Genomic DNA, 15,567 nt, shown 5'->3' with positions numbered 1-15,567 from the left:
TTAAGATAAAATAATGACACTATTGTTGTTATGAAGATAAGTGATACGTTTTTCATTGCAATTAACATAAATTTGTTTTGAATAAAATATAATGTAGTTTTTTCCATCAAATTGGACGCTCGTGGTGTACTATAAAACTATGTTATGCGAAAAAAATGAGCATAAGCATTTGATTACAAAGCTATTTCTACTGGTCATATTAAAGAAGATAAAAACTTCATCAAAACGTAAAAAAATCAATATCGCCATCATCCCAAGCAGAGGACAAACAACTTTTACACTACCAAATCATGTGAGCATGGCAATTGACTTGTAAGAGTAAAAAGTTGGATCTCTACAGGTATTTTCATCCCTCAAACGTATGTGTTGTCTAAGTCAAGCATATGTCCATCAGATCAGAGATTATGGTACGTCGATCAACGCAATTGTATAACACCATATCATTCTCAACGAGAAGAATACGCATACAAATGGAACTTTTACACGGAATAAAACATCCCGAAACCAGCTTATTTCGACAAATATATAATGTGGCTTGTTGAAGTAGAATTTTTATTACGCATGTGAGAAATGCATGTAGAAAAAGATGCACTATTATCTCAAACACAATTATATATCGAACTAGTAGCATCTGTTGCTATGCTCTGTAGTGTCTAATAATCATAAATTGGTACTGGCATGCAATGCATGATAACAGGTTTCAAATATATAAAGCCTTATGTAGGTTCAAATGTAAGCATTATGTAGATATCCCTCCGGTATGACTTTAAGTAACAATAGCAAGAGTACGTATTGTCTCATTTCAAATTTTACATTTCTCGCGTTATGGTAAAACCTTTCTGTTGTTAATGTTAAACAATATATCTGAGCATTTTCTAAGTAGTAAAACATTTAATTCGAATTAAGTTCTAAAGAAATTAAATGAGTTTATTGATGGAGAAATAATGTACAGTAATCAGAAAGACTAAACCCATTAAAATATACTATTATAAGTCCTCATTTCACTACTGTATCTCGCAAAGTTTATGCAAATACAAATGAAGAATTTAGCACTTTGTCCTTTCTGTTCAACATTTAGTTGTCGTGTGGACGGATGTGTGGAGTTTTGTGCGGACTGTTATCAGTAACAAATGTTATAAGGCAGTGTAATAATAACTTAAAAAGTAACATATCACTTTATTACTCTACATATATATATACATTCAGAATCGTTTTTTTTTTGTTTTCACATATTAAAAAACAAATAGCATGATATTAATAATTAGCACGACAGCAACAAAGTGAACAAATGGCAAAAGAACACAATAATCTGAAATCACGGTAGATTTAAAGATAGACATGGTATATACATGTGTAGGCTATATGATTTTCTTTTTCTTTGTTACTTCTTCAATGCGTTATCTAACGAAAATTAGGTGTATATTGTAAGTTACATGGTGTGTGAATGACCTAATACGATATATATGGCGTAAGTAAATTCCATATGGGGTGACAGCGAAGCTCGAATCCCCATATGCAATTTACTGACCCCATATATATCGTATTAGGTCACTAACAAAACGTGTAACGAATGTATATTAACGACTATCTTCATCAGTGGTATGTTGACTATCGGCCTATCAAAGTGCTCGAGTATTAAATACTGTGTATTAAGATCCTACTTCCATTTGTCTATGCAGAAAACAAAGGCCAATACAATCAACTTTTAAGTTTTAAATATATTTTCTGAATTTATTTCAAACGTTCATTACATGTCACAATTGCGTTGACTGTTGAATCCTATCAGATTGTTTTGAAAGGGAACTAATTCAGCTATGTCAAAAATAACCATGATAACAACTTTTTAGCTTAAAAATGTTTTAGGAAATTGTTTCAACATTTCATTATCAACTTATTCGTCTGTTAAATCAAAGATAACCCTCAACACCGTGTTGTTTTTCTAAATAGGTTTTGACGTATTTTTTTCTTTTGAAAGTGAAGTAATTCCTTACTAACCCTATATGGTAACTGACCATGTGTGGTTGCTAACCATATATTTTCTAGGACATCATATAACAAATATCCATAGTCACCACTTGTATCATATATCTATATATCTATAGAAGGTAAGATAACAGTGAATACAGATATTGTATTTTATTTAATGTACAATAACTTTATCAAAACTATACTACAAAATATTAAAACGATAACATCTATAAACACATTGTACAGACATAAATGCTCATTATGTTATATTTTTCATTAAACATTAACCATGTTAAAATAAACTACAAAATAATATGTATATTGAAAAGAAACCAGAAAACAGGCTTTAACAAATTGTTCGATGTGTTGATAATTATTAACCTGACTTGACTGACCGGACTATAAAAGGCAATAGTAATACTTCATAAAATAAATGAATTATGCATATGTAATTTTATCTAACGTTACTGAAAGAAACTCGTTAAGTCGACAATATTAAAACAGCACATAACCGCTCTTTTCAAGCTATTGGCATGTACTGTTTAATGTATTTTGTTTTATTGAAGGTTTTCACACACAGCTACAACCAAAATAGTCTTGCATAAAAATGCACAAATTATTGTAAACATGTAATAAAATGACCCGGTCATTTGGAAGATATTGTGTTGTTATTTTCAAAGGAGTCGCATCAAAGTACAACTGTATACAGTGCTGTTCTTTTTTCATTTATTTTCCATCACAGAGCGTTTATTTGATGATTGTTTTGAACGTTTGTTTTCTGTTGAACTGATGAGAAAACAATTGATGCCAACATCTTCAGAGTGACGGCCATTTGTTGCGTCAATAGTGTAAGTAAAATTCAGTCATGTACTTTCTGAACAAGAGCAGTCTACATAATTAAACCAAATAGTCCCTTGTTTGTCATTTACAACTGATGTAAAACAAGGAGACAATCTGTCGCCTACATTATTTTCAATTTTCATATATGACCTAATAGCTGAACTGACTGAATTGAATATTGGCATAGACATCTCAGACAGGAAATTATCTGCTGGAATCATCTGTCCTGAACTATGAATAAACAAAGTCATTATAGATACGTGGGTCTCAATATTCTCTTCTTTCCTTTTTGGGATAACTATTCTATCATGTTCTTTCACTATCAAATTGAATACTTACAGATTACGTTGTTCCTATGAAGACAAGTTTGGAGACGCGTCATTTTAATTCTGAGTAAATCAAACCAATAAAACATATAGCTGATTAGATATGTTAGATATTTGTAATATTCGCTTATCCGGTTCCTAGAATGGTTGTTCGATTTTGGAGGAAATCTTCGAAGTCTACGACATACTATACGTATCAGCACTACAGTAACAATAACAACAACATCTACTATTGTGTATATGATTACGTGTTTTGATGTGCTCCTGTAAAGAGAAAATAAAATGTGATATGTTGTTCAGGCCTGCCATTACAAGTAAAACAGCTTTGTGAATATGACAAGGTTTCACCCAATTGGCACGATTGTCGTCTGGCGATTAAAACTACATGAGATCCAATTAAATTTGTATGTAAAAATAAATGATCAAATAATACATAAACAGAGTTTGTTTTTTCAATGAGATGGTTCCAATAGAACATCTAATTGTAAGGTTTTAACTTGATCACACAATGTACTATTATGCTTTCGATATTTTTTTTAACTCACCGTCTATTGTTATGATTACTTGGGCAGCATGCCATATGTTTTGCGACCCAGGTTCTACAGTTTTATCTCAATGTTGGTTTTTTTCTGACAAAGATAAATTTGTGATTTATGGTTGCATTGATTTTTTGTAAATATGTATGGCTGCATAGTATATCAGTTATATTTTTATGTCAGTATGGATTGTAAGAAAACAAATGACAGCAATATTGGAACTTTAATATCGGATAATGTTAGTGCATAGTCGCATAATAAATCAGTAACACAGTCTTTACAATTTTGTCTGCGTCAATTAAGAGTGCCAGCATATCTTCTTTTATTGAAAACATTGAATCATATTTGTTGTTTCGATACCTCAGGCTGACTCGCATAGCAAAATTATTTGACCGCATCAACCAACACTGACCATTTTGTAGTAAATTTTGTAAATAACAAAATAGATAACCTCATAATAAATCAGTAATATTTCTATGTCAGGGTGGATTGTTTTATACTTATGAACGCAATACTGGAACACAAAGACACCATTTTGTCTGCATCAAAAAAGACATGTTAGAGTGCCAGCATGTCCTTTTTTTATTCAAAATGTTTAATTGTAAAAAAATGAGTAGCTTAGATACCTCCGACTGGCTCTCGTAAAAAAATATTTGACCGACTCAATAAAAACTGAATATATTTGCACTTTATTATGTGAATCTTATAGTCGCATAGTAAATCAGTAATAGTTGTACGGCAGGATTGATTGTTTTATATAAATGACAGCTATATTGGAACAAAATGCCTACAAAATGATATCCGCATCAATTTAAGTGCCAGCATTTCCTTTCTGTTCCCTAATAAATGATCCGTCACCAAAGTCAGTAGTACGGCTTAGTTTATATAACGGCATCATCCAACACTGATATGACTGATTCCATTTGTAGTTAATAATAGAAGTGGGACATTTAAGAACGTATCGTATCTGTTTCGGATACGTTGACTTTTCTGAAGATATCTATTGGTTATTGTTACATTAAATTCATGTATTAATTGCGAATACGGAAAATAGTTTGAAAAAATTGTGAAAGGGTGATGACACATTTTGGTCACTTTCATTTTTAATACCTGAATTGTTTTTTTAAATAATTGTTTAATAAACGTATTATATGTGTTTACATACTTGATTCTTGTGTGTCAACATCCTGACTTCTTATATCTGTTATTACATTTATTGCCACTAAAGTGATGTTTTAACGGAATATATTTACACTTCGATCGGGTTAATGCAATTACAGTTAATGCGAAAATTGAAGTTAACTAATGAAATATGTTATACGGCAATAACGTGCGTTTACCTTTTGTAACAATTGGTCTGAAACAAACTGTAGCATTGTATTATTTACATTTACCTCTTTTTTTACTTTTATTTATAGTAATATTAATCTTTTTGCTGTAATCAATCAATATAACACACAAAGGAACAAAATATATTGACATAGTAAATGCATAACACATGACTGATAAAAATAAAAATAATGTATTCACAATCCCCCCTTTTCTATATAGACAATTTGTTGTAAAACCTACACACGCAAAAAATGCCTGCAGAGCACCATTATTACAGTGCTAACGGTTTAAAAAACAAATAGTGTACGTCACATAATGTAAAAAACAATATTTAAATGTATAGTTCTCTGTTACATAAACATGATTTTGTCTTTTTTTGTTACATGGTTACTAAAGCTTGTATGTATACAAAAAAGAGTAAACATGTGATTGTTTGACTTCCAGCAATGGTTATTTGTTTTTTTTTTTAAATACAATGAAACATTGTGTGGTTTTGTTTCCATCGTATTGGACAGGATAACACTTTGTTCGTGCCAACTATTTCTGTATTTGAAACAAAGATAAATTATGCACAATGTTTTTAGAAAAATTCAAATTTAACAAAGACTAATACGGTATAATCAATGGTGGTAGTAAAACTTATGATAACTGTTCTTACTTGAATAGAAGAAGTCACTGTAGTATTTTGCTCGGCAGAATACCATCCACAACGAATAGGAGCCGGCTGTGTGCAGTTTTGTATTCAAAACTTATAACTTTTACATAAGCAGGCACTCAAGGAGTCTAAAAAACAAAATAACACTTGTTAGTTATTCTACACATGTTAAGCATAAGTAACGAATGCCAGTAGGTACTAAAAGGCCATAAACATTGCAATATTCTACATACCAAACATTAAGTAAAAGTCAAAGAGTAGACAAACAACAACAAAACCTTTGAAAAAAAGGGAAGTTAGAGAAAAACGATTCCAACGAAAACCCGTCAAAATTGTAGATGCAATAAATGATCACCAGTTTCTAATACAAATGTTTTTTTGTCTAAATATATGGTACCCCAATATCCGAAACTCCCCGATACATAGAACAGAAAAGAAATTACTTGTACATATAACATCTTTATCTCCAAGACATGGTCGAATGACAACGTTTAAACTGAATTGACGTTGATAAAAAGAGAGTTTATTCTTTGAGAATGAGTAATGCGACAGTTTATGCGTCTTCCAATTTACAATCAGTATCCCCTAACCAGTTTTATATATGGTTAGGACTGAGAACTTGTGGAGCGTGTTTTGCACTAGCTCATCCGAATAACTATTTGGTCAATACATGTGTACTAAGTACACTCTTATTCATGGATATAGCACTTCATTGAAGTTACGTAAAATGTAAAATAACCAAAAATACTAAAAAAACAAGGATTATCATAACATGATATATATTATATATATTTTGAAAAATGGTTTCTTTCATTGGAAATTTTAAATCACCATTCTCATCTAGCGTCCGCCTATGTCAATATTATGTAATCTTTTTGTCATCTATACACATGGAAAAACACCAAATTGAAATTCAAATTAAAAAAACACTTTTTTTATTTTTTTGTTTAATAATTTTTTGAAATAGAACTAGTTAAACATTATTTAGATATCACGTGAGTTTAGTCAATAAATATCGACTATATCAGTTCTTATCTGCACATTCAGCTACTGTAGTCGGAAACACTAAAACAGATATTTTTATCCTCATTGTTTTCAACAGTTAAACTAAGCGAGTTTAGAAATTTATGCTATTGACACCTTGTAATTGGTCATCCACAACTCATAACTGCAGCAAGATAACAGATATCCAGCATGAGGGAAGCAGGTATGTCGCTGTGATAATTGCACGTATTGTTGGTCATCACCATTCCACTATAAGTCGTTTTGAGAATAAAAATCAGACAAGAAACGATATAAAAGACCTTCCGAGGTCAAAAAGACCCCCTATAACATCTGCTAGGAAAAATAAAGCATAATGAAGGTTTGTCAGAAGGAAACCCATGGCAAACAATTCAATCCTAAAAAGAGAATGATAACCATACAGGAGCCTTTAAACAACAACTGTTCCAGATCGGCTCATCGCTACTGGCTATCGTGCGATAGTACCATTTCGGAGACCTTTGCATACGAACTGACAAACAGATGCTCGTATCGATTACAGTGAAGAGCTCGCCAAAGTTGCACATTATATAACAACTTTCCCTCCAATGATATCATAAACAGACAAAGCAGAACTACAAAAAAGGAAGATCTTGATGTAAAAATATCATACAACCTACGTTTCTTCATAACATATCGAAGACGGTATCCCTATTTTTTTCTATATGTCACGGTGCTCTCAGTAATTTTGATCTTTTTAATGATGTAAGAATAATTCATGTTTCGTGTGAATGTATACAAAATCTAAAAAAAAAAATAGACATATATGTTATAAAAATTCAAGTATTGGTAATCATTAAAATGTTTGTGTTTGGCTTATCAAATCACGTGTTCTTCACTTATAATATCATGTTGTTTTGAAATTATCTAATTTTTCGCTATTTCGCACTTAAGTTATGGTTTATATATTCATATATATCTTAATAATCATATGAAGAAACATATTGCCCCAAATTGGTTATTCTATATGTGAAGGCCATTCATTTGTACTGTATCGATATCGTTGTTTATTTTATATCGATGACATTCCTGAAAATCGATATAATTGACGAATAGTATAGACTGTAAATGTATTCCTTATATATTATGAGCTCTGTTAGAACGACAAAATACAATGCAATTGAACATTTCCAACAAACTGTGAACGTATGACTATAATAATATTTGCTGGAAATTCTGTAAAGTAGCATGCTTAAATATCATAAATGTATGGGGCATGCAAATACAATAGATGTGTACTGTCGTTTTGTTGACTGTTGTTTCCTGGAAAAGAAAATGTAATACATGTATTACAACGTAACAAAATGTCAGGTCAACATTGCCAAAATAATTCGTTCTTGCTAAATCCGTTTCGCATGTATTAAAATAGAAATGCTTAAAACAGAAATTTAAAGTATTTGCATTATACGTTAAACATGTTAGAATCATAGCATTCATATAATAAGTTAAGTGTTTGATTTTTTCAACGAAGTTTTATATTATCGATTATTACTATGATATATTATTACTCTAGCTGTGATATAGTATTACTCTATTTATGGTATATTATAACTTTAGCTATGAATTATTTATTTCGCTTTAAAATACATAAAAAAAAATATAACACAACTACATGTAGATTTTTAAATAAATATGAATACATACATATATTTATCATGGTTATTATGTTTAAATACAAACATATGTGTGTGTTTGTTAGTACTAAAATGAATAATGATTATGTATCATAACAAGCCATGTTAAAATGTTTCATTAGCCCAATAATACAAAGATTATCTTGTACTGACATCTATTTTATCGTATATGCATTTGCTATTTTTGAAACATAAATTTTGATAGCGTATTTAGTCATTTATTTTACAATATACATTTTAACAGTATGATGGACATATTTTCTCTACATTTGTTTAAATATCAATCGACATATCGTATCAAACAGCATGACAATTCTACAATATGATAACTGTGTTAACTTTTACGTACTTGAATAACAAAATAAACTACAGTTTCTTTGTTCTGCTGGATATCCTTCACAATACTGTCCTCCATACATAGGTGTTGGGTTTGTGCAATTACGTGTTCGAAATTGGTGAGTTCCACAAAAGCAGGCACTCCAAGGAGACCAAATACTCCAACCTCCATTGACTGTTGTATTTAATGAAAATTAAAATCCGATTGACGTGTGTAAATGCACGTTACACAAAAAGGGAGATGATTTTAAGAGTGAAGTAAAAAATCAAATTGAAACATGAATTTAGTTCAAAATTCAAAGGATAACAATTTCGAAACTGCAATAATCAAATCTTCCATACAAGGGCAAAGGTAAACAAAAGTCACACCTGAAACAGGCGATCAACTAATTCATTCCAAAGGAAGTGAATGATACCAGACATTGACATTTTGATCAAGATAAAGTTAACTTGGTCAACTGTATGTTTTTTTTCATCAAAGCATAACTGACAATAAACGAACCACACGTCTACAAAAAACAGATCAGGAAAGCTATAAATCGGGTAAGAATTAGAGAGAGTAACATAGTAAGTTTTGGCAGTGAAATGAACTGCTTTGATACCAATAGAACGAAATTGAAAACATGAAACTAATTAAATATTAAAACATATATGAATGTATACTACCAGGAAATGTCAGGAAGGATATATTAGAGATGCATTCACATTCACAAAAATACTATAATCGTAATTTTTAATGTTTTATGAACCAAACAGGAAGTGTTGAGGTATACAATATGACACTGCTTTGTGTCAGATTCAGATTGTATAGAATATTAAAGATATTTCGTATCATATCGTTTCTATTATACAACACTAAAATACAAATTGTCATTGAGAAATATTTTCCATAAGAAAAAATGATAATTTCTGAATTTAATGTATAACATTCAAATGATCATGCATCATTTGTTCTTAACCTAGGCTGCAGTGGTCAATAATCTTGTTTTTGTATTTGCTAACATCATGCCCTCATTCTTTTTTTGCGTTTTGTATTTCAGAGGCTCTATACTTGACTATACGGTATATGTCTAGCTCATCATTAAAGATCACGAGCTTATATATACTAGTATATGTTCATATCTTGTCATCTACTGAACATATAAAAATATACATTCTTACTTTCTTTTTTTAAATAATTTATAAAAAGCTATGGATTAAACATGTTTTCTTTACTTTTAAGTTGATCATACATCATAGTTTGTTTATCTGAAATCAAACTTGCCTGTTGTTGGACATGTGAAAGAACAACTCACTCCAATATCATGGTATGACCCACAATCTGTTGTTAAAGGGTCATGCGAACATGTCATTAATCTACTTTCAATACCGGAACAATGAAGATCATCTAGCAATATAACACCTGTGCCATCCACTACATTATATGACTGCAATGCCTTTCCAGAACTATCAAAAAATGATTAACATATATAAATAGGCACTACAGAAAAGTATGGAAAAAAGTAAAATCACAAAAATACTGAACTAAGAGGAAAATCAATTCGGAAAGTCCATAATCACATGGCAAAATCAAATAACAAAAAGCATCAAAAACGAATGGACAATTATTGTCATATTCCTGACTTGGTACAGGCATTTTCAAATGTAGAAAATGGTGGATTAAACCTCGTTCTGTAGCGCTAACCCTCTCACTTTAATGACAGTCTCTTCAAATTCCGTTATATTTACATTGATGCGTTAAAAAAACAGGCACAATTAATAAGATAGTCAAAATATGGGTACATCATTCATCATCGTATAAAATTTTTAAAAGGAACAATTTAACAGAACACAAAAAAATCTTCTATATGTACTAGTCAACACAGTTAAAATTATCATTTATTCTATATTTTTCAGTTTAAAATTTCTAAATTAGTTTCTTTCTGTATTCAACGTCAAAAATGATCTGTTAAGTATTCTTTTCTTTTTAAATTCGAAACAAATACCACGAAAATCCTGAATGTTATCTTCTCTGCCGGTAATCGAGTTCTCCATGAATCAATGCAGCCTTTAAATTGTTTGATGGCAATAATTGGGCTACTACATCAGGTTTAACGTTAAATTAACATATTGTATCTATTTGTAAATGTTTACTTTTAAACGGTAAAATATTAGTTTTGATCAAAGTGTTATTTCGTTTCTTTTGTTGACTACATGTAGTATACATTTACGTTGATATGCGTTTTAAAAAGGAAAATTATTATCGAACGATATCAAGAAGACAATATAACATATCTAACTTTGTCATTAACAATTTACTAAATTACCTCTCATCCTTTATTCTGCACGGCCGTTTTCAGATTCATTATTGTTATCACTTTTACATTAAAACTGAAAGCGCAACTAGCCAGATTTCAGCTGTATGAGTTAATAAATGTATTGAATCGTTTTTTTTTGTCATATTGATATGAAAACAATAACTGGCATGATGTTTCTTCCTTTTGGTTTTTGTAAGTTATGTCTGTGGACCAAATTGCATTTTCAAAACACACATACCAGAACCCAAGTTGTTGACATGCAACTGTTGCATCAATGTCGTCGAAGAAATCTCGACAAACTGTTCCCCAAACTCCTTTCATATAAATCTCAAGTCGTCCTTCGTGGACCTGGGCTCCATCAACAATACGCAAGTGGCCTATAACAATTTATAAGTATCAAAAGTACACCTGACATTTAACTTGAAAATTGAATGTTTCTTTTGTAAATATATAATGGTTTAAAACATTGAGTACATGTGTATTTAGTCAAAGCATGTACGAGATACATATATCAAATAGTTATCAAAGGTACCAGGATTATAATTTAATACGCCAGACGCGCGTTTCGTCTACATAAGACTCATCAGTGACGCTCATATCAAAATATTTATAAAGCCAAATAAGTACAATTTGAAGAGCATTCAGGAAAAAAAATCCAAAAAGTTGTGCCAAAAAGAGTCAATAAATGTTTTCAAGCGAGTTTTGATAATGTTATGGATCAACAATACAAAAAAGAAACCTATAAAACACAGACGATCGCAGGTGCTTAAACGTAGTTTCAGATCAATCTAAAGGGATAATGTTCATCGTACTATAATTATACAATACGTAAGAATGTTTCCATACACGATAATTAAATCAAATAATAAGAAAATAGAAAAAAATTTCATATTATTGTTGTGCATGCAAAAAGAAACATCTTTTAGATTTATATAAGTTTCCATTCAAAAAGAAACATATTTCAATGTTTCTCGTTTTTTAGTTGCAATTCAAATGCACATTTTTATATCTCCAACGTCATTTAAGAAAACACGCATTAAATAACCTTGTGTTGGGCAGGTGATGAAACATCGGATGACAACATCGTTTTTGTGTCCACAGTGCGTTACGTAAGAATCATACGAACAATTAACTAATTTATCTTCATTTCCTACGCAGTCGACATTAGCTAACCAAACTGTTCCGTTTCTATCATCTACATTTTTAGATGGCAATACAATACCAGTACTGGAACAAAAAAAGATTAAAAGTTCGCTTACAAGGAATTAGTTGAGCTATGTTTGTAATGAGATTGTTTATGAAACAGAAAATTAAATATCCCAACAACAAAAAACACAATAAGTACTGATCTGAGAGTCGTCCCAGCTACTGGCAGATAGTTCAAAAAGTCACTACAAATTAATAAAAACAGCATGCATCTTAGACAAAACACATTTTAAAAATATAAGTTAAATAAACAAAAAGTAAGTGTAACAGGATTATGTAATGAAGTTTTCCAAACAAAACTTCCATAATTAGCTTTCCCATGGTCCCATATTTTTTTATTTTTATTTTATATTTGGCCTTTTAAACTTTTTTGGATTCGAGCGTCACTGATGAGTCTTTTGTAGACGAAACGTGCGTCTGGCGTATATATAAAAATTCAGTCCTTGTATCCAGGATGAATTTATATACAAGAATATATAAGGTTTTTAGGTGGGGATCACTACTGTTCGATTTTTTTCAATTTTCAAATAGAAGGGTGTGTGGTGACGCCATTTACTACCTCTATATTTGGTTTGATTTGTTGTATCGTCCCATACAAGAATATATATGATTTAGGGGTGGGGAACTCGACCGTTTACAAGTTCTCAAACAAGAGTGGGTGGGGTGACCTTTAGGGACTTCCCGTTTCTTTCATGTGATTTGTTTTATTGTCCCATACAAGAATGTGTATGCTTTAGGGTGGGGATCTGGACAGTTTACAAGTTAATAGCACATTCTCAAAATTAAGGAAGAGGCGGTTACCTCTAAGGATTCGCCCTATATTTTATTTGATTTGATTTATTGTCCGGTGCTCATTTCTAAAGATTGCATGTGTTTACCACTTTAATTTTTTAAGTTATAGTAATTTTATTAAATAAAATCCCTGTGGGTTCTTTAGTAAACCCCTCCCATCTTTATGCCCCTGAAAATACCCCTTAACAGACTCCAATGCACACACGAAAAATTGATGGCTCCTCTAGGCATGTTGGTCTAACATATTATAAAAGTAAACATGACAAGCCGCTAAGGAGAACCGCTGTAGACAAGTTCATTTTTAAAGTGGCGGAAGAAGTAGAAGAAGAAGAATAATAAAAATAATAAGAACTGAACAAAAACAATAAGTCTTTGTTTGGGAGAATTAACAATCAGTGTTTATTTAACATTAAATGAAACCATTTACAGACGAGAATATCCAAGCATGTATGAACTTACTGATCAGATATAAAAACAACAATATTATTCAAACACTTTCAACTCTTAATTGCACAAAAACGTTGATGTTTTGTTTTATTCAAAAAAGACAGTTTGAAGATTAAAAATACATGCATAATTATCCGTTTCCATTTAGTGTGAATTGAAACCATTAAAAGATGAAAAATAGAATCACTGAACATATTTTGAAATATAAATATTAGAACAGCACGTGCATTAGGCAAATTAATTTATATCTGTTTAGTATGGAAATAAAAAAGCAACGTTAATAGTATTCCATTATATCTCGTTACTTGTTATTCATGTTCACGATTCACAAACTTGAAAGCGACATCATGTTAAAACGCAAAATAAAATCGACAGTGGACTTTCTAAAAAGAAGTTTCATGTTACATATTATGAAGGTAATCTGGAATTGATAATATATGTTATGCACCTTTCATCACTGTTGTTTCGTGTATTTTAATAACGAATACTCAAATCCCAATATTGAAAGCCAGCGATGTGTACTGTAAATACGCTGTATTATTAAATGTTCATTGGGCAAAATGCTTGCGGACAAAAGACATTTTACAGTGTAACTTTTAGTATTTTTTCCTCTTTCGGTTTTTTCTAACTGTTACCTGTAGTGTTACAAATTGTTCACAATGAAACTAACACATTTTACGAAATCTGCATGTTTAATATTATGCAATATAGATATCAGGAGTCCTTAATTTGCATCCAGCTTATATCATTATAAGAAATCCATATTTTGAAACACTAGTTGAAAATTGAACCATCAAATGCGTATAAATCTATTTTTAATACAAATACAGACAACTAACATACTATAGTTCTGATCTGTTATTAAGATTAACTCGACCAATCCCTAACAAATTACCGATCAATGCGAATTCAATAATTGTGTGTTCCAGACAAACTCGACTAATACAAAATTCAACTCGGCCAAATTCGACATGTATTGATAGATAATTTATTGTCATGAAACCATACAGAGAATAACAAAAAGTGTATGCATAAAAATAAACCTGCGTTGAAAAATGGAAAAGTTTAAATTGTAGAAAGAGAATATTTGTTATGTATAAATATTATAAGTTATGGTTGTATAGAAGGAAGTTAATTAAATATTAATACACCGTATACAATTGCTGAGTTTTCTGAGTGTCTTTGCTTTTCTTGGATTTCAACAGTGTGTTAAATTCTAAAATGTTATGTCAGGATATTAGTTAATTTGGAATAAATCCTCTTCTTTCATCTTGTTTAGCCTGGCAAAACATTTAAAGATATTCGTCTCTGATATCTCTTTTGTACATATTACACATTTGCAAGGTCAATGCAATGCCATTTCCACTTTTATATTGGCAATGTATGATTAGATGTTCGGAACTAAACAATGTAACAAAGGGTAAATATATCTCGGTCATTGATAATATTGAAAAAAAATTAAATTCAAATTTTCCTTTCTTTTTACACAAGTACACATGACTGCCAAAATATTATGTAAAGGGTTATGAAAATCTGATTAACTCTCATAGCTTGCTTTCACAAAATATGTTGTCCTTGCATTTTTAACTGAAAAAAGCATAAATACCACAAAACTTTTTGTGTATACGGAAGTTGGTTGGAAGACGCAGCCTTGTTTAAAAACTATAAACGACGGATCCAAAGCAGCAGTCCGCACAACACTTATTTGAAAACTACAAATAAAGCAACACGAATCCTAACAAATACACGTCGCACCGGTTGTTTCACATATATCAATTGTGTGACAAGTAATATTTCGCGGTATCATGTTTAGGGGGAAAAGAAGTTCATATACTGAACTGAACATTGCAAACCTTTGAAAGTCATGTAACAACCTAACAACGACCAACACAATCTTACTAAAACATATGAAAAGTCGTAGTGATATCGTGGTCCTAGTTTGTTGGGTGTACTACCAATACTTGTTAGACAAAAATAACACCAAAATATAAATACCAATATCCTAGTTGTTTGCAAGCAACTACTGCATCAAAATTGTTAAAAGAGTCCTGACAAACAGTTCCCCATTCATCAAATAAATTTATTTCCAATCGTCCTTCGTTTTCATTTTGACCTCCAATAAGACGCAAATTCCCTGTAAACACATAATATTTTTTA

This window comes from Mytilus trossulus, chromosome 11, assembly GCF_036588685.1.
Source record: "Mytilus trossulus isolate FHL-02 chromosome 11, PNRI_Mtr1.1.1.hap1, whole genome shotgun sequence".
Classification (NCBI taxonomy): domain Eukaryota; kingdom Metazoa; phylum Mollusca; class Bivalvia; order Mytilida; family Mytilidae; genus Mytilus; species Mytilus trossulus.
This window is presented reverse-complemented; position numbering follows the sequence as displayed.